Genomic DNA, 20,563 nt, shown 5'->3' on the forward strand with positions numbered 1-20,563 from the left:
ATGCAAACTATTATGTGAAGTGCATGCTTTTGGAAGCTCTCTCAGAGAAACAAGCCATATTAGTGGAGGGAAAAGATACACCAAAGGACATTTTATATAAACTGAGAACTATGTATGCAACTACATATGCAAAACAGCAACCAATTTGGTTGGCAGAGTTGAATGAAACCAAATTAAGGGATAAAAGTAAATGTAATGATCACATTATGCATCTTATGTCTTCATTTCAAAAGCTAGAACTTTCTGGAATTCCCATGTGTGATGCATTGAAAAGAGCATTTCTTTTTACCTCACTATCAAAGAAGTTTGATGTTTTTAGGTCTGTAAATGAGGCCATTGAAGGGCAATCTTTTGAACAGGCAACATCAAAACTAAGGCAGGAATGCATAATAAATGATTCTGAGGAGATGTGTTCTCAAAGCAAGTCAGAGAGAAATGAAACAAATTTCTTGGCAAAGAACAGAGGAAGGCGGAGCTATGGTAAAACTCCACCCAAGGGCAAGCTGATTTGCTACTCATGTGGAAAGGAGGGACATGTATCTAAATGGTGTAAGGAAACACAAAACACTCCCTCTAGCTCACCTAAGCCAATGGAACTAAAGAATTTTCAAACCAGGAAATGTATGAAGGACAATAATAAACACAAGGGCTTTCTAATGGCAGAAAAATCTTTGACTATGGTAAATAATAATTCAAATGAAAGTACTTGGATTTTGGATTCAGGGAGCACATGCCATTTAACCAATTGTAAAGATTTCTTTCAGGAAATGTGTCCAGAGGAAGGTATTCTTAAAACTGCAAACGCAGGGACTGCTAAGATCCAAGCAAAAGGTATTGGATTCTTAAAATGCAAAGTGTCTAATGAAGTTAAAGAAATTCCTGTAAGTGATGTCTTGTATATTCCCCAAGCAGTTTGCAATATGCTTAGTGTATCTACATTAGATAAGAAGGGATTTGTGATTCATTTTGAAAAAAGTAAGTGCACAATCTCTAAAAATGATGAAGTGTATGCTGAAGCTTTTATGCATAATGATGTTTATAAGCTGAACATTTCAGGTGAAGCCTCACATATGGCGCAAGTAAGGAAGAATGATGGTAAATGTAGTCTGGAAATCTGGCACCGCCGCCTGGGACATCGTGATTCTAAGGTGATCCAGGATCTTTACAGTAAGCAACTGGCCACCGGCATTCAGATAAGTGCAGATGCTGGTAAAATGGAGAAATGCATAGACTGTGTTACTCAAAAAGGTGTGAGACCCTCATTTCCTGCATACACAGGAAATAGGAGTAATAAAGTGCTGGACTTAATACACAGTGACTTATGTGGACCGTTTAATATCCCATCATTGGGAAATAACAGATTTGTGCTAATATTCTTGGATGATTTCTCTAGATATTGTGTGGCCTATTTGCTGAAAGAGAAAAGTCAAGTCACAGACATGCTGAAGAAATACGTAGCCATGGTGAGCAATAAATTTGAAAGAAAACCAAAGGTTCTTCAGACCGACAATGGTGGTGAGTTCACTTCACAAAGCATGCGCACATTTCTAGAACAAGAAGGCATTCAGCATATCACAACAGTAGCTTATACACCAGAGCAAAATTCTGTTGCAGAGAGAAAATTTAGGTCAATTGTGGAAATGACCAGATGTATGCTGTCAGATAGCAATCTCCCTAAAAGACTATGGGGGGAAGCCATTCTCACAGCAGTGTACCTACAAAACAGAATGCCAACTAAAGGCGCGGAGCGCACACCACATGAGACATGGCATGGTAGGAAGCCAAACCTGTCACACATAAGAACATTTGGAAGTACAGCATATGCTCATGTACCAAAGCAAAGAAGGCATAAGCTGGATTCCACAACAGAAAGGGGCATTTTAGTTGGCTATACTCCAGGACACAAAGGATATAGAATTTTGAATCTGAAAACTGGCATTGTTGGCATAAGACATGTTACATATTTTGATGAAAACAAAAGGGTTGATAAAGGCTGGATTATCCCAGATGAGCCTTATCATCCAGAATATGAAACTAGAACCATAATAGACATGCCAGTGTATATAAATGCCATACCAAGGCAGATGTCTGAAAGCAACTCATCTGTATCTAACGAGGAACAGGCAGAGGAAACAGACACAGAAAGGATCATTGAAGAAGACAGTACAGTTGGAGAAGGGGAATCAATTGGAGAAGAACTCTCAGATATAGAGGATGCAGAAAGGTCGGACCAACCTGTAGTCAGACGCTCATCCAGGGAAAACAAAGGTGTTCCACCCCCAAGACTGTCTTACCTAACAAAGTCAGCAGAAGCTCAAGAGCCCTTAACATGGGATGAGATTGAGAAAATGCCAGCAGAAGAAGCTGCTGAATGGCATAAAGCTGCACAAGAAGAAATTGATGCATTGAAAAAAAATAATACTTGGATTCTTACAAAATTACCTCCTGGCAAGAAAGCTATAGGATGCAAATGGGTATTCAAGTTAAAAAGGAATGCACAAGGAAAAGTGGAAAGGTATAAAGCCAGATTAGTGGCAAAGGGATATCTTCAAAATTATGGAGAAGATTTTGATGAAGTGTTTGCACCTGTAGTGAAACACACGACAATAAGAACACTTCTGAGCATTGCAGTCTCAAAAGGCATGCAAGTCAACCACATTGATGTGAAAACAGCATTTCTTCACGGAGATATAACTGAAGACTTGTACATGGAACAGCCAACAGGTTTCATAAATACAAAACAAAGACAGCTAGTGTGTAAATTAAACAAAGGTCTTTATGGATTAAAGCAAAGTGCAAAATGTTGGAATGATAAATTGCATGAAATATTGACAAATTTAGGATTTAAGCAAGGTGAAGCAGATAAATGTTTGTACACTAGGTGCACAAATGGACAATATGCATACATTTTAGCTTTTGTTGATGATCTGCTCATTGCAAGCGAAAGTGAGCAAGAGTACAAGGACATTGTAAAGTGTTTAAACCTCAATGTTGAGATAAAAGAACTTGGAAATGTGTCATACTATCTTGGTATAGAAATTGAGAAACAAAATGATGGTTCTTATCTTCTAAGCCAGAAGCAGAAAATAAATGAGCTTATTGAAAGTTTAGGTATGCAAGATGCCCAAGTTGTAAGCACTCCCATGATCACTGATTTTCTGAAGGATGAAACAGTAAGAGAACCTTTACCAGATAACATCCAATATAGATCAGCCATAGGTAAGCTTTTATATCTAGCTACCACATACAGGGCTGATATAGCAAATGCAGTAGGAATTTTGAGCAGAAGGGTCAGCTCACCTACCAAATCAGATTGGACTGCAGTTAAAAGGATGGTAAGGTATTTAAAGGGTACCATTGATTGTAAATTAAAGATTTCAGCCAATAGTAATCCAAAACTAATATGTTACTGTGATTCAGATTGGGCAGGGGATCATTCTGATTATAAATCCACAAGTGGATATGTGTTTATGTATGGAAATGTACAAATTTCATGGGCCAGTCATAAACAAAGTATTGTGAGTTTGTCTTCTACAGAAGCTGAATATGTGGCAGTATCGGAAGCGTGCAGAGAACTGATGTGGATTAAAAAACTTTTGCTGGATTTTGGAATAGCTGAACAGAGACCAATCCAGATAATGGAAGATAATCAGAGCTGCATCCGACTGTCACAGAATGACAAGGTTCAGTCACGCACCAAGCACATCGCAACGAAATACCACAACGTGCGAGAGTTGGTGAAAGAAGGGGTCATCAGTCTACACTATTGTCACACCAGTGAGATGACAGCTGACATCATGACCAAACCGTTACCCAGAGAACATTTTGTGAATCTGCGTATAAAGCTTGGACTTTGTATGAATAAATAATTGCATGACAGTTATGCATGAGAAGGGGTTTGTTGGAATGTATTGTATTTTGCATGCATTGCCTGTCACCTATTATTTCTCTGTGATTACTCTGTGACCTCTGATGTGAATTACTTAGAGAGGTCACATAGCTATGCAACTTCCTGTGGGGGCAGATGCAGCACATGCAGCACATGGAGCACATGGAGCTCATGATCTCTCCTAACCTGAGAGGATCTATGGTGGTGTGAGCATCCATTACCATCTAAGCACATGGAAGGAGCTGATAATACAAATGTATAGTAATATGTATATATAAGCCTGTCTGATTATAATCTAACTACAAACTGTGAGTAAACAGATGTTTTGTTACTTCAACTTTAAAGTGACTCAGCAGTGAATTATTCAGGGGTGAATGAGAGAGAGATGAAGAAAGAAATTAACATTTCTAAAGCTGAAGCTGTGTGTACTAAAATCTGCTAATTATTTACTACAAATAATCCAACAAAAGTCAGTGAGGCACTGTTCTAAGTAGGGACATCTCATAGGTCACAGGCATAGACGGTCGGTAGCCCAACTGTTTGGGGAGGCTAAAGGTGGCGGAGCTTACCTCCATACGCTCCGTGGCAGCGACGTCAATGAAGAAAAAGACTACAGGCTCGCCGCCAGCTTCTCCCTTCTCTCTGCACACAGTGTCCCGCCTTCTGCGGTGATGCATTTCCTGTTTCCGCGAGAGCGGGACACTGTGTGCAGAGAGAAGGGAGAAGCTGGCGGCGAGCCTGTAGTCTTTTTCTTCATTGACGTTGCTGCCACGGAAATAAAAGATGAAAATGCATGGGACGGGAGGGTGGGCTGCACCACAAGCGGAAGTCGACGATTGGGCTGGGGAGGCTTAGCCTCCCCTAGCCTCTTATACGGGGCGCCTATGGTCACAGGGGTTTAATTCTGGTCTCTTGCATACCCCTCTTTCGCGAGAGTTGTAATCATCGACTTACCCTACCACCCTCCTCTTTAATGGTGATATATCTTTTATCTTTTCTATTTTTCTTATACTGACACCAGAGGTATGACTGTTCTTAATACTGCATACTCATCGGGAGCTTCTTAATTAACTATCTGACTGTCTGACAAGGCTGTAATTTTGTTTATGCAAAAGCTTCACTTAGCTTGATCCTTGAAGTGCGCAACTCTCCCCGACAGGTGCCTGTTTCGCACAACTCGGCTTTGTCAAGGGGTTGTTGTCGCACCAATCCTGGAATCAAACAGATACACAACGTCAGTGTTAACGTTCTTTAGAGCAGGGGTGTAGACAGACTTCGGCGAGAGGGGGGTCCAGAGCCTGAGGTGAGGGGGCACATTTTAGCCCCCCCACGCCACCACCCCTCCCGCCATTTTTGCCCCCCCCCCCCCCGCCACCACCGGTGCCACCACCACCTTTGACCCTCCCTTCCCCCCGCCGCCAACCTTCCCCCGCCGCCGTCACCGACGGGTACCTTTGCTGGTGGGGTCCCCAACCCTCGCCAGCCAAAGTCCTCTTCTCTGGCGCGGCCGCATTGCTGATCTGCAAGGCTTCTGTTTCTGTGAGTCTGACGTCCTGCAGGAGAAGACGAGTCCCCTTCTCCGGCGCGGCCGCGTTGCTGATCTGCAAGGCTTCTGTTTCTGTGAGTCTGACGTCCTGCAGGAGAAGAGGACTTTGGCTGGCGGGGGGGGGTCCCCCGCCAGCAAAGGTACCCAACTGCGGCGGCGGGAGAGGGTTGGCAGTGGGAGGGGGGTCAAAGGGGTTGGCAGCGGGGGGCCAGGGCCAAATCTACAGGGGCCCATGCCCCCGTGGCCCCACGTAGCTACGCCCCTGTGGTCTGCATCAAAGGGAACAGGTGCACCGGTCCAGAGTTTTCCAAGGCTTTTCAAACTGAAAGATTCCCAGTGATTTACGATTGACATGTGATTTTTTCATTTGATATTATGCCAGTAGCTAGGCATTAAACAGTTTACAACTATAAACAAAATTCATTCATTAGCACAACAAGCTTCTTCCAAGTTGGATGGTTTCCAACATACAGTGTAAAGCAGTATCTCTGATCCCAGTCCTCAGGACACATTCAGCCAGTCAGGTTTTCAGGATAGCCTCAATGACTATGCATGAGAAAGATTTGCAAAGGCTGGACACAGTGCATGCAAAACTATCTCCAGCACATTCATTGTGAATACTTTGAATAGCCAATTGGCTGGGAGTGTTTGAGGGCAAATCTAGAAAGTCTTGAATGAAACAGAAACTGAAAAAAGAATACAAAACAAAAATAGCCTGTTCCTCACCATCTCCAACGGGACAGTCACCATATTAATAAAAAGATGACGCTGCAAATAGCTACACTTTTTGAAGTAACAGGTACAAAATCTTGCAAAATGTTTGTTTTCCTCTAACTCTCTAAATCTGAGGTGGTGCGGTTACGCCCCTGGCTTTCTAAGAATTCCGTTGTGATGCTGCTTTTTGGATATAGTAATAGTAACATAGAAGATGACGGCAGAAAAAGATCTGCATGGTCCATCCAGTCTGCCCAACAAGATAAACTCATATGTGCTACTTTTTGTGTATACCTTACCTTGATTTGTACCTGTCCTTTTCAGGGCACAGACCTATAAGTCTGCCCAGCACTATCCCCGCCTCCCAACCACCAGCCCCGCCTCCCACCACCGGCTCTGGCACAGACCGTATAAGTCTGCCCAGCACTATCCCCGCCTCCCAACCACCAGCCCCTCCTCCCACCACCAGCTCTGGCACAGACCGTATAAGTCTGCCCAGCAGTATTCCCCGCCTCCCAACCACCAGCCCTGCCTCCCACCACTGGCTCTGGCACAGACCATATAAGTCTGCCCAGCACTATCCCCGCCTCCCAACCACCAGCCCCTCCTCCCACCACCGGCTCTGGCACAGACCGTATAAGTCTGCCCAGCACTATCCCCGCCTCCCAACCACCAGCCCCTCCTCCCACCACCGGCTCTGGCACAGACCGCATAAGTCTGCCCAGCACTATCCCCGCCTCCCAACCACCAGCCCCTCCTCCCACCACCGGCTCTGGCATAGACCATATAAGTCTGCCCAGCACTATCCCCGCCTCCCAACCACCAGCCCCGCCTCCCACCACCGGCTCCAGCACAGACCGTATAAGTCTGCCCAGCACTATCCCCGCCTCCCAACCACCAGTCCCGCCTCCCACCACCGGCTCTGCCAGCTAATCTCAGCTAAGCTTCTGAGGATCCATTCCCTTGGAACAGGATTCCTTTATGTTTATCCCACGCATGTTTGAATTCCGTTACACGGAGGGCATGAAAACCCAGTTCTACAAACCTTTTACAGCATTACAGTAAACTAACAGAAAGTGAGCAGAATGGTTGATTTTATGGTGAAAATAATTATTACCTTCACTGCTGCTGGAAAAGATTTTAAAAAATGGACCTATTTAATAAGAAAACACCACACCTCAGAAGAACGAATTTGGGAAATAATATTGCACAGACTCCGGGGAGTGATCTCACAGGAAAGAAATAGTGTCCTTTAAGCATTTTAGCAAGAATGATGCAAGCAGATTATTTGCTGTGACTGTCTCCAAAGAGAGCATGTGCTGGTTAAGAGCGATACTAGGTTTGTTCCCTTAGTCATGCTTAGTAGGCAAAAACATGGTCTACTCAGTATGGAAACCTATTGAATGTTTTTTAATCTAAGGCAGGGTGTTCTCAACCCAGTCCTCTAGACACAGCTGCCAGTCGGGTTTTCTGGATACCCACAATAAATATGCATGAGAGAGATTTGCATGCCCTACCTCCATTGTATGCAAATTTATCTCATGCATATTCATTGTGGGTATCCTGAATAAAAAATGTTCTCACTTATTTATAAGCATGATACCTCATAATTTGCAACACTATTTAACAATTTCCTTCTGTGTCAAAGGTTGTCAACTCAGCTCCCAGGACACACCCAGTCAGTCCGATTTCCACAATGAATATGCATGCAATCAATGTCCATGCACAACCTCTGTTCTATGCAAATCTATCTCTTGCATAGATTGGCTAAGTGTGTTCCAAGGGCTGGGTTGAGAACTGCTGTTCTATGTTAATCATCAATAAATGTATTTATTTATTACATTTGTACCCTGCGCTTTCCCACTAAAAGCAGGTTCAATGCGGCTTACATAGTAATAGGGATTACAAAATATTGATAAAGACAATAAAGTTAAGTATAGCAGAATAATAAAAGAGAATAGGTAGGTAGAGTAGGGAGTAGGAGAGGAGTGAGCAAGGGTAGGTGAACATTGGAAGAGGGTGGAGGAGGCGGGAGGGGGATGGGTTACAGGATGAACAAGGGAATTTTGCTGGGAGAAGTAGTCTAGGTTATTGTCGTTGTCTCCTGGATACGTGTTGGGTAGTAGGGTTCATAGGATTAGTTTGGGTCATTAGGATAGGCTTGTTTGAACAGATTGTACTTCCCAAGTGTAAACAATAAAATAACAAAATCCAGTGGTTCCCAAACCTGGTCCTGGAGGCACCCCAGCCAGTCAGGTTTTCAGGATATCCACAATGAATATTCATGAGAGAGATTTGCATGCACTGCCTCCTCTGCCTGCAGATCTCTCTGATGAATATTCATGGTGAATACCCTAAAAACCTGACTGGCTGGGGTGCTTCCAGGACCAGATTTGGAAACCACTGACATAATCCTTCTAGTAACTTGTAAATTGAGTTATCATACAACTTCATGGCCCACCAGAATTTTAAACCCAGTCCTCGGGATATTCCCAGCCAGTCGGGTTTTCAGGATATCCATATAGAATATGAATGAAAGAGATTTGCTTACAGTGAAGGCAGTGCATTCAGTTTCTCTCATGGATATTCATTGTGGAAATCCTGAAAACCCAGCTGCCTGGGTGTGTCCCGAGGACCAGCATAAGACCCATAGGATCTACAGCAGAAACTAAGAATTGTTCTTGGTGGCACCTGGTTCCCTGACTCTGTCCCAGTGATACTGCTCTGCTTCACCAATGGGCCCGTGGTGTTGGGGGTCCGGGGCACTTGTTCTGTTTGCCCCTGTCCTCCCCCTCCGCTCACAACCAGCCCTATGTCTGCAAGAACAGGCCGAGCTGGTTCCGATTTTCTGTTCCTTGCGTATAGAGACCAGTGGCGTAGCCAGACTGCCAATTTTGGATGGGCCTGAACCCAAAGTGGGTGGGCACAAAATTTTCTCTCTACCCCCCTCCCCCAGCAAAATTTAGTCACGCTAATCAGATGCATTTGTCACACAGGGTAAAGTGCTGCTTTTCAGTGCATCAGATTTCAGAAAATTTATTTAATAGCCTAACACCCTTTTCAATGAGCTTTCAGAGGCCAAAACCTCCTGCCTCAGGTCAGTATAATGCTGTTACGGTATCCTCTCCTGACCTAAGGAAGGAAGTATTGGTCTCTGAAACTTTATTAACAAAGGTACCATATTACTTTATCCTAAATTAAAAATAAAATTATTTTCTTTACCTTTCTTGTATGGCCATTTACTTTTTCTCATTGTGTCGCTCCCAGTCTCTAGATTCTGCATTCCTTCGTTTTCGCTTAACTCTTCTGCCACGGTTTCCTGGCCATTTCTCATTTTTCTCTCCTTTTTCTTTGCTTTCTTCAATATTTTTCTGCCTCTCTCTCTCTCTGTCCTGATTTAATTCATTCTTACTATCCATTCTTTAATTTCCTTCATCTACTTATGGCTTTTCATCTTTTTCTCACCCTTGTTCTCCCCATGCCCCTTCCTCTTATTCTCCAGTCTTTCACTACTCTCCTTTTCCATCCAGCAGCTCTCCTCTTTCTCTCCCCATCCTTCCAGTCTCTCCCCTTTCTCTCCCCATCCTTCCTTCCAGAGTCTCTCTCCCCATCCATCCGTTTTCCCTCTTTCTCTCCCCATCCTTCCATCTGTTTTCTATCTTTTCTCCCCATCCTTCCATGTTTTCCCTCTTTCTCCCCATCCTTCCATGTTTTCCCTCATTCTCTGCCATCCTTCCATCTGTTTTCCCTCTTTTCTCCCATCCTTCCATGTTTTCCCTCTTTCTCCCCATCCTTCCATGTTTTCCCTCATTCTCTGCCATCCTTCCATCTGTTTTCCCTCTTTCTCCCCATCCTTCCATGTTTCCCTCTTTCTCTCCCCATCCTTCCATCTGTTTTCTATCTTTTCTCCCCATCCTTCCATGTTTTCCCTCTTTCTCCCCATCCTTCCATGTTTTCCCCCATTCTCTGCCATCCTTCCATCTGTTTTCCCTCTTTTCTCCCCATCCTTCCATGTTTTCCCTCTTTCTTCCCATCCTTCCATGTTTTCCCTCATTCTCTGCCATCCTTCCATCTGTTTTCCCTCTTTCTCCCCATCCTTCCATGTTTTCCCTCATTCTCCCCATCCTTCCATGTTTCCCTCTTTCTCCCCATCCTTCCATGTTTTCCCTCATTCTCTGCCATCCTTCCATCTGTTTTCCCTCTTTTCTCCCCATCCTTCCATGTTTTCCCTCTGTCACCCCATCCTTCCATCTGTTTTCCCTCTTTTTCTCCCCATCCTTCCATGTTTTCCCTCTTTTCTTCGACAAGGCCCGCCCTGCATGCCAGCGCCAGCTCCCATTGCCGGCCACTGCTGCTTTTCCTGTTGAGCAGCAGGGCCGGCGCTACAAAAAGAAGAAGCGCTAATGGCGCTAAGGACCGTAGGACGAGAAATGTTAAAAAAAAAAAAGCGCGGCACCGGCAGGCACTGTCTCGGCAGCCTTGAGGCATTGGCTGCTGAGGCATTGGCTGCTGGCTCGCAGGCTCCTCCCGCAGACGGGAGGAGCCTGCGAGCCAGCAGCCAATGCCTCAGCAGCCAATGCCTCAAGGCTGCCGAGACAGTGCCTGCCGGTGCCGCGCTTTTTTTTTTAACATTTCTCGTCCTTAGCGCCGTTAGCGCTTCTTCTTTTTGTAGCGCCGGCCCTGCTGCTCAACAGGAAAAGCAGCAGTGGCCGGCAATGGGTGCTGGGGCTGGCGCTGGCGCTGGGCGGGCCTGGGCTGAAATTGGGTGGGCCTGGGCCCAGCCAGGCCCACCCGTAGCTACGCCCCTGATAGAGACTTGTAGTGCCTGTCTCGTAAGGAAACTGGAATTGCAATGCAGTGGGGATGAAACCAGGACTGGTTTGGCCTGTTTAGATGACCTAGAGTGAGTCTGCAATCCCACCCTGTCCTAGGATAGGGGTAGACAACCTCAGTCCGTGAGGGCCGCAACCCAGTCAGGCTTTCAGGATTGCTCCAATGAATATGCAAGAGATCTAATTGCATACAATGAAGGTCTTGCGTGCAAAGAGATCTCATGCGTATTCATTGGGGGAAATCCTGAAAACCCAACTGAGTCGTGGCCCTTGAGGACCGAGGTTGCCCACTCCTGCCCTATGATAACCATAGAGTCCCATGTCCATTATTTATTTATTTATTTATTTGTAGCCCACATTTTCCCACCAATTTGCAGGCTCAATGTGGCTTACATAGTACCGGAGAGGCGTTTGCAGACTGCGGTGTAAACAAATACAAAGTGATGTTGTGGTAAGATAAAGTTCATGTGGCCACATTAGGGAATCGGAGAATGGAAGAGTTGTGTTATGTCCATTACGTACTTTACTACTACTACTACTATTTAGCATTTCTATAGCGCTACAAGGCATACGCAGCGCTGCACAAACATAGAAGAAAGACAGTCAATGCTCAAAGAGCTTACAATCTAATAGACAAAAAAATAAATAAAGTAAGCAAATCAAATCAATTAATGTGAACGGGAAGGAAGAGAGGAGGGTAGGTGGAGGCGAGTGGTTACAAGTGGTTACGAGTCAAAAGCAATGTTAAAGAGGTGGGCTTTCAGTCTAGATTTAAAGGTGGCCAAGGATGGGGCAAGACGTAGGGGCTCAGGAAGTTTATTCCAGGCATAGGGTGCAGCGAGACAGAAGGCGCGAAGTCTGGAGTTGGCAGTAGTGGAGAAGGGAACAGATAAGAAGGATTTATCCATGGAGCGGAGTGCACGGGAAGGGGTGTAGGGAAGGACGAGTGTGGAGAGATACTGGGGAGCAGCAGAGTGAATACATTTATAGGTTAGTAGAAGAAGTTTGAACAGGATGTGAAAACGGATAGGGAGCCAGTGAAGGGTCTTGAGGAGAGGGGTAGTATGAGTAAAGCGACCCTGGCAGAAGACGAGACGGGCAGCAGAGTTTTGAACCGACTGGAGAGGGGAGAGGTGACTAAGTGGGAGGCCAGCAAGAAGCAGATTGCAGTAGTCTAAACGAGAGGTGACAAGGGTGTGGATGAGGGTTTTGGTAGAGTGCTCGGACTTTAGTTTTGTTGTGTTGCAGAGATCAGGCATTTATGTTGGGTCGGTAGGGTATGCCTTTTTTAAACAGGTTAGTTTTTAGTTTTTCAAGACCAGGGTCAAAGATCCCCTTCAAATTCTCAGCCCGTGTCCTCTCCCCTACTGTTACTTGATGGCTCTCACTGTGTGACTCGCCCACGGGTGCCCTGCCAATCAGTAGAGACAGTAAGCTGGGAGCTTGGTATGACGCAGATCCCCCTTTTTGGGGACAAGCTGATCAGTCCTGGTTTCACCTCTGGTAATGGGCAGAGAAGCAGTGTTTGAACTACCAGCTATCCCTTCCCTGTTCCACCCCTTCTCTGCTACATTCTGCTTTCGCAACTTTTTCCTTATCTTCCTTTTAAAGCTGCAGCCTGACCCAGAAATCCACACATTCAGAATTATCCTGAGCTGCCAAGTTAACCAGTTCCAGGAGGGAGACTTTTTGGCCAATCCCAGTTTTGAATTTACTCCCCAAAACAGTGGGGGCTTTATAGACCCTGATTCCACCCATTGAAATCCATGCTACAGGTCCCATAATGCATCATGATAGCTTTATCAAAAGTAGTCTAGTGGTTAGTGCAGTGGACTTTGATCCTGGGGAACTGAGTTCGATTCCCACTGCAGCTCCTTGTGACTCTGGGCAAGTCACTTAACCCTCCATTGCCCCTGGTACAAAATAAGTACCTGAATATATGTAAACCGCTTTGAATGTAGTTGCAAAAACCGCAGAAAGGCGGTATATCAAGTCCCATTTCCCTTTCCCTATTTGAGATTCTACATGGAATGTTGCTACTATTGGAGATTCTAGATGGAATGTTGCTACTATTGAGATTCTATGGAATGTTGCTATTCCACTAGCAACATTCCATGTAGAAGCCTGCCCTTGCAGATCAGCAACGCGGCCGTGCAGGATTCTGTTTCTGTGAGTGTGACGTCCTGCACGTATGTGCAGGACGTCAGACTCACAGAAACAGAAGCCTGCACAGCCGCATTGGTGATCTGCAAGGGCAGACTTCTACAAGGAATGCTGTTAGTGGAGGAGTAGCCTAGCGGTTAGTGCAGCGGACTTTGACCCTAGGGACCTGGGTTTGATTCCCACTGCAGCTCCTTGTGATTCTGGGCAAGTCACTTAACCCTCCATTGCCCCTGGTACAAAATAAGTACCTGAATATATGTAAACCACTTTGAATGTAGTTGCAAAATACCACAGAAAGGCGGTATATCCAGTCCCATTTCCCTTTCCCTATTGGAGATACTACATGGAATGTTGCTACTATTTGAGATTGGAATGTTGCTATTCCACTAGCAACGTTCCATGTAGAAGCCTGCCCTTGCAGATCAGCAACACGGCCACGCAGGCTTCTGTTTCTGTGAGTCGTGCATGCAGGACATCAGACTCAGAGAAACAGAAGCCTGCGTGGCCGCATTGGTGATCTGCAAGGGCAGGCTTCTACATGGAACGTTGCTAGTGGAGGAGTAGCCTAGTGGTTAGTGCAGCAGACTCTGATTCTGGGGAACTGGGCTCAGTTCCCACTGCGGCTCCTTGTGACTCTAGGCAAGTCACTTAACCCTCCATTGCCCCTGGTACAAAATAAGTACCTGAATATTGAATGTAGTTGCAAAAACCTCAGAATGGCAGTATATCAAGTCCCGTTTCCCTTTCCCTATTGGAACTGGGTAACTTGGCAGCTCTGTATATCTATGTTCACAGCATATATGAACTTCTTTGAGTTGCACCCTCTGGCCCTCAAGGACCTCTTCCTGCTATGAAAGCCTTGTGTGAGAAATAATCATGACCTCTGGCATGAAGCCATCAACCGAGGGGCTTTGGACCAGGTGAAATATCAGGTTCCCATATGTACATTTGTGATTTAGCAAGCTGCAGGATAGAAGGGCCTTGCACTAGTGGCGGGGGCCATTTTTGCCACACGCCAGGGCCCTTTTTACCACAGCGGATAAAAAGCCCCCTGACAAACATGGCCATGTGGTAAGAGAATGCTCACTCTGTGGCCATATGGGAAGGAGACCTTACCGCCACCCATTGAGGTAGTGATAAGGGCTACCGTGGTAACCCGGCGGTAACCGGGCGGTGCGCGGCAATGGCTGATTATGCCAGGTTACCGCCGCACAAGCCATTTTCGGGGGGGGGGGAGGGGTTCTTTTTCTCCCGGAAATGGCATGCACTCGGGGCGGAACTACCGGCAGTGACCGTGTTGGGCCGGCCATAGTCCTGATTTAGCGTTCGGTAAGCCCACATTAGGCTTGCTGATGCTTTGTAAAAGACTCCCTTAATAACTCTCTATTAATAGACGCTGATTTTATTTCCTGAAAAATTTCTAGAGATTAACTGTGCTGTGGAAGTAAATATCATTCTTCCACGGGAGACATACAAAGCCTCCTTAAGAGGTGAAATCATAAGTTTCACATCTTGTAAGTGTAAACAAGCTCTTGAGAACTCTATAAGAAGTAATAGTTTACGATTTCTTAATTTTCCTAAACAACCCACAATTACCCCATGAGGAGAAAATATATAAAAGAAATATTGGGAGTAGATGAAGGAATTATCCCACCATTTTCACAAGTCTACTATTTACCTACTAAATTAAAGATGAATCAACAAGATCAAAATAATCAAGAATTGGACGTTTCCGCATTATTGGAACTTTCAGATAATGAAATGGTGACGGCATCAACTTTGCCACTGTTGCTCTGAAACCAGATAAAGATTGGATAATGAAACTTTTCTTTAAAAATAAAGATAAAGCCTTTTTGGGATTTCAAATTCAAATTTTTCCAGATGTTTGTGTCACGCTTTCCCAAAAAGCAGGAACTACGATTGTGAGCTCTTGGGCCACTGCCGAGGAGTGGCAGGCAAAACCACCCCATATAGGGCTAAGGCAGAACTCTGGCAGGGCCAGCTAGACTTCACCTGCACTTAGCCACTGTTCCTCAGGAGTTGAGCCCCTGAGTGCAGGTGGCCGGCAGGACTTACTGGACAAGGCTGGAACTGGATACCAGCAGGATACACACAGGGACTAGAGCACGCAGGGAGGCTAGGCAGAAAACTAGACTAGGACTCTCAGACAGACAAGGGACAGATCTGAAAGCTGCAAGCAGCCACTGAAACAGGGGACAAACACAGAGAGATAAGAGACAGACCTGAAAGCTGCCAGGCAGCCACTGAACAAGAAACACAGACAACCTAGCACTAGACAAAGACATACAAACAAGAGCAAGACTGGGAAACAAGCAATACAGTAAACAAGCAGTACAGAACACAAAGCTACACAAAGACTAAACTAGAATCAGGCAAGAATACAGACTACAAACTGGACTAGGCAGAAGTGCAACAAGCACCAACATACCAGGGCCTTAGGCAATGCAAAGGCAAAGCAGAGAGTTTCAACATGGCTAATAAGCCCAGCAGCAGTTGAGGCTCAGCTGCAGCAATCACCAGGCAACTATGGGTGCTGAGCAGGTTCAAACAAAACAAGCAGGTCTGGCAGGCCGGAAGATCCGGACCGGACTGGGCTGAAGTCTGGAACGGGAAACAGCACGCAGACAAACCAGTGCAGCCAGCACACAGAGACAGAGACAGAACTAACACCGGAAGAACAGACAGGAGCCAGCTCAGAAGCTGACCGCCGGAAATACGGTGAGTCTGAGAGGGGTCACGGCCACAGAAGTGACAGTTTGTAAGGAAACTCAAAAGAGATGCCAACAATTTTTATTGATGAGGCCAGCTGTTCTTCAACTGGGTGCTACCTTTTTCCTCAGATTCCCGTGTAAATGTGTCATTAAATACCAATTAACCAAATATGTCTTTTTTTGATCCTCCCCAACTTACAGTTTTCTTAACATCTAAAAGGATCACTCCGGTGACCCAATAAATAGCTCTCTCTAATATAATTTTTCGATATCTCTTTAGGTCTCTCAGACGTAGCAAATTCCTTTATTGTATCTTAATATTATATCTCCATTTGTTTCACATCTTGGATCTACAGTAGTGGACTTCAGTAAAAACTGACAGAAGTATTGATTTCTTTAAGAATTTTTCCTTTTATAAAAAAAAAAACATGTTGATAATGCCGGTTTACTTTTCTGTACAGGTGTTCTACTTGATCAAATGTAAAAAAAAAAAAAATCATAAATAAATAAAAAAGTGTAAACAAGAATCTTTGAAATTGACAAAACTGGAACAGGAAATTATGGAATTTTAAAAAACAGCGTATTTCAAATACATTTAAATTGAAACCACAAGGGGACTCTTACCCAATGCAAAAATAATCAGTCAACAAAGCTTAAGCATGTTTAAACCCCTATCTCTGATCAGCAAGAAAAAGCGTCAGCAAAAAAAAAAAAAAGCCTTCAAATATTTATGAAACTGAAGAAGCGAAGTCGTATTTCATAAACTGAAAGGTAATGAATTCCATTGTTTCGCTCCCTCAAAGTAAAAAATAGAACAGTATTCAATTAGTCTAATTTGATGAAAGGAAGGAATGTCAAGTAAAAGTTTATTGAAGGACGCAAGGTTCAAGAGGGTCGATAGATTCTCAAAGAACTAGCAACAGAAACTTTTGAACATCGTTACTCAGAGCCTTAAAAATGAACATCTAGACTTTAAATCTGATCTTCTATTAAATAGGCAAGCAAAGCAACTCCTTAAGTACTGGTGTAATATGAGATGTATCTGTAAGTAAGCAAACAGTAGCATTTTGAGCAATTTGTAGGGGTCAATCAGTGGCGTAGCCAAGGGTGGGCCTGGGTGGGCCCAGACCCACATACTTTGGTCTCAGGCCCACCCAGTAGCAGCACACCTATGACGTGACTGGCAGGGATTCCCAAGCCCCACCAGCTGAAAACTTCCAACAATTGTCTCTCCTACATACCTTGAAAATAGCAGAGCTTCGCCTGCAGCGAGCAGTGACTGATACATACTACTCGCACCGGCCCCCACAGCCTTCCCTCTGACGTATTCCCGCCTATGCGGAAACAGGAGATTGCATCAGTGGGAAGGCTGTGGGGTCAACATGAGCAGTGTGTATTAGTTGCTGCTGGCTGCCAGTGAAAATCTGCTATTTAAAAGGTATGCGGGGGGGGGGGGGGTGTTTGAGACTCCATATGGCATGCAGGTGAGAGAAGGAGATTCCAAATCACCTGTGGGACGTGAAGGGTTTTTTTCTGCCCACCCATCTTGTGCCCAGGTCCACCCAAAATTGGGTGTCTGGCTACGCCCCTAGGTCAAATCCTACATAAAGGTAAACCAAGGTACAGAGCATTGCAGTAATTTATTTATTTTATTTGTTGCATTTGTATCCCATATTTTCCCACCTTTTTGCACGTTCAATGTGGCTTACATATTGCCGTTATCGGCGTTAGCCGATTTCGGTCTGAACAAATACATGGTTTGAATGAATACAAAGTGATTTTTGTTGGAAGAATGAGGTACATATGAGGTATGTACAATTGGGGAAACTTAGAGAGGGAGAGGGGAGGGAGAGTCAGGTAACGTCAGGTAATGTAATCAGAATTGACAAACGATAGCAAGTGTTTTAGCCTTCTAATTAATTGCAGTTTAAAAAAAAAATACTTTCTGTAGTTCTAACCTGAATTCAAAATGACAAATTACTACTACTACTACTTAACATTTCTAAAGTGCTACTAGGGTTACGCAGCGCTGTACAGTTTAACAAAGAAGGACAGTCCCTGCTCAAAGGAGCTTACAATCTAAAGGACGAAATGTCCCCAAGATGCTTCAAACTCCTCACAATGGGGACTTTCAAAGAATCTATTAAAAAGGTTTCTGGAACCAAAGAAGGAGAAACCAAAATGAAATCTGTGATTCAGAGAAATTCAACTGAAATTACTAGCATTCATCCAAACCTCATTGATTGCAGACAAATAGCTAAAAAGCGCAAGCTTTTCTCAACAGTATCAATCACAGGCATATGTATACTTTGGAAGAAAGGCGAGAGAGTGGGGATATCATAGAGACATTTAAATACCTCAGTAGCGTTAATGTACAGGAAGTGAGCCTTTGCCAAATGAAGGAAAACTCTGGAATGAGAGGGCATAGGATAAAGTTAAGAGGAAACAGGCTTAGGAAGAATCTAAGAAAATACTATTTCACAGAAAGGGTGGTGGATGCGTAGAATGGCCTCCCGGTGGAGGTCGTGGAGACGAGGACTGTGTCGGAATTTAAGGAAGCGTGGGACAGGCACGTGGGATCCCTTAGGAAAAGAAGGAGCTAGTGGTTACTGAGGAAGGGCTGACTGGATGCAGTGGCGTAGCAAGGGCGGGGCGGTGGGGACAGTCCGCCCCGGGTGCACGCCGCTGGTGGGGGTGTAGGTTCCGCTAGTTCCGCTGTTCCGGGGCAGAGGGAGCAGGGAACCAGCGGAACCGACACCTCTCCAGCGGCGTGCACACGGCAGGCAAGAATGCACTCAGGGGGGCGGGGCTTGGGTGATGCGCCGAGGAGGGGGGTTGATGCACCGAGGGGGGGAGGCTTGGGTGATGCGCCGAGGGAGGGTTTGATGTGCTGACGGGGGGGGGGGTGCAGAACCGCTCCGGGTGGCAGCCGCCCTCACTACGCCACTGACTGGATGGGCCATTAGGCCATTATCTGCCGTCATAATTCTACGTTTCTATGAATATGGGAAGGAGATTGGAGCAGCGTCACTGAGACCCCAGGATACTTCAAGCCCTGCAGCCAATGAATGTAGTACGGATTCTGGAGCATCAGCACTGGGGGACAGCAGGATTTCCTGGACAAATCCGGTAGAGAACATACATAGTAACATAGTAGATGACGGCAGAAAAAGACCTGCACGGTCCATCCAGTCTGCCCAACAAGATAAACTCATGTGTATACCTTACCTTGATTTGTACCTGCCTTTTTCAGGGCACAGACCGTACAAGTCTACCCAGCAGTATTTCCCGCCTCCCAACCACCAGTCCCGCCTCCCATCACCGGCTCTGGCACAGACCATAGATGTGTATATGGGGGAGGGGGAGTCGGGGGGGTGTTAAAGGCTGTGAAGGGGTGATTGAGGCCAGAGGGAGATGATATGATACAGACAGGTATTAATGTGCAAATTAATCTTTTTCGGAGACAGAGAAGCAGTAGGACTAGAGGTCATGAGTTGAGATTGCAGGGTGGGGGACTTAGGAGAAATGTCAGGAAATACATTTTCACAGAAAGGGTGGTGGATGCCTGGAATTCCCTCCCAGGGGAGGTTGTGAAGACAAAAACCATGACAGAATTCAAGAATGAGTGGGATAAACACAGGGGATCACTATATATATTTATATATAAAATGGATGAAATCAAATTAAAACAAAACTTAAATGACATCATAGCTGGAGTAATCTTTGAAGGTAGCTCTAGAGTTTAGGAAGTAAGACTAATGCCAGGAAGACTTCTATGTTCTGAGTCCCGTAAATGGCAAAAAGTCCGATTAAGATCAAGGCTAGATAGAACTTTGACAGGAAGTCCAGCAGTTGGGAAAGAAAACCGGTGCAGGGCAAATGTCTACGGTCTGGGCCCCAAAATTGACAGGAAGAGATATATGATACGCTCACACATTCACACCACATGCTAAGACTGCGAGTGCTGTGTACCTCTATGGGGGGAGGGGGAAAATCATAACATTGATAGTGAATAAATGATGCTAGATAGCAGTGGGGGAGGGGAAGACGCTCTTCTGGTTGAAAGCAATGGCATTGTGACATTCATTATCTTCCAAGACTGTATCACAGGGGCGTAGCCAGACTTCGGCGGGAGGGGGGTTCCAGAGCCCGAGGTGAGGGGGCACATTTTAGCCCCCCCCCCCCCCCCCCCGCCATTGCCGACCCCCTCCGGCACCGCTACCACCACCACCAACAAGTTTGACCCCCCCCCGCCGCCAACCCTCTCGACCCCCCCTCCCGCTGCCAACCCACCGTCGCCGTCACCTACCTTTGATGGCGGGGAACCCCAGCCCCCGCTAGCAAGCGTCGTCTTCTTCCAGCGCACGGCTTTGTTCTGTTTCTGAGTCTGACGTACATACGATGGAAGAAGAGGACCTCGGCTGGTGGGGGCTGGGGTCCCCTGCCAGCAAAGGTAGGCGACGACGGGAGTGGGGGGGATCGAGAGGGTCGTTGGCAGGGGGGTCCAGGGCCAAATCTATGGGGGCCCAGGCCCCCTTGGCCCCACGTAGCTATGCCACTGCTGTATCATATAACTGCCCAAACGAGGTTGGCAAGCAAGTTGCTGACTGCCCTTTTTATGATGCCAGCGCTTAATCTTGAAGAACTGGAACCTAAGCAGAGAGCCAGATACATTTCTGGACACCTC

This window comes from Microcaecilia unicolor, chromosome 12 (assembly GCF_901765095.1).
Source record: "Microcaecilia unicolor chromosome 12, aMicUni1.1, whole genome shotgun sequence".
In the NCBI taxonomy this organism is placed as follows: domain Eukaryota; kingdom Metazoa; phylum Chordata; class Amphibia; order Gymnophiona; family Siphonopidae; genus Microcaecilia; species Microcaecilia unicolor.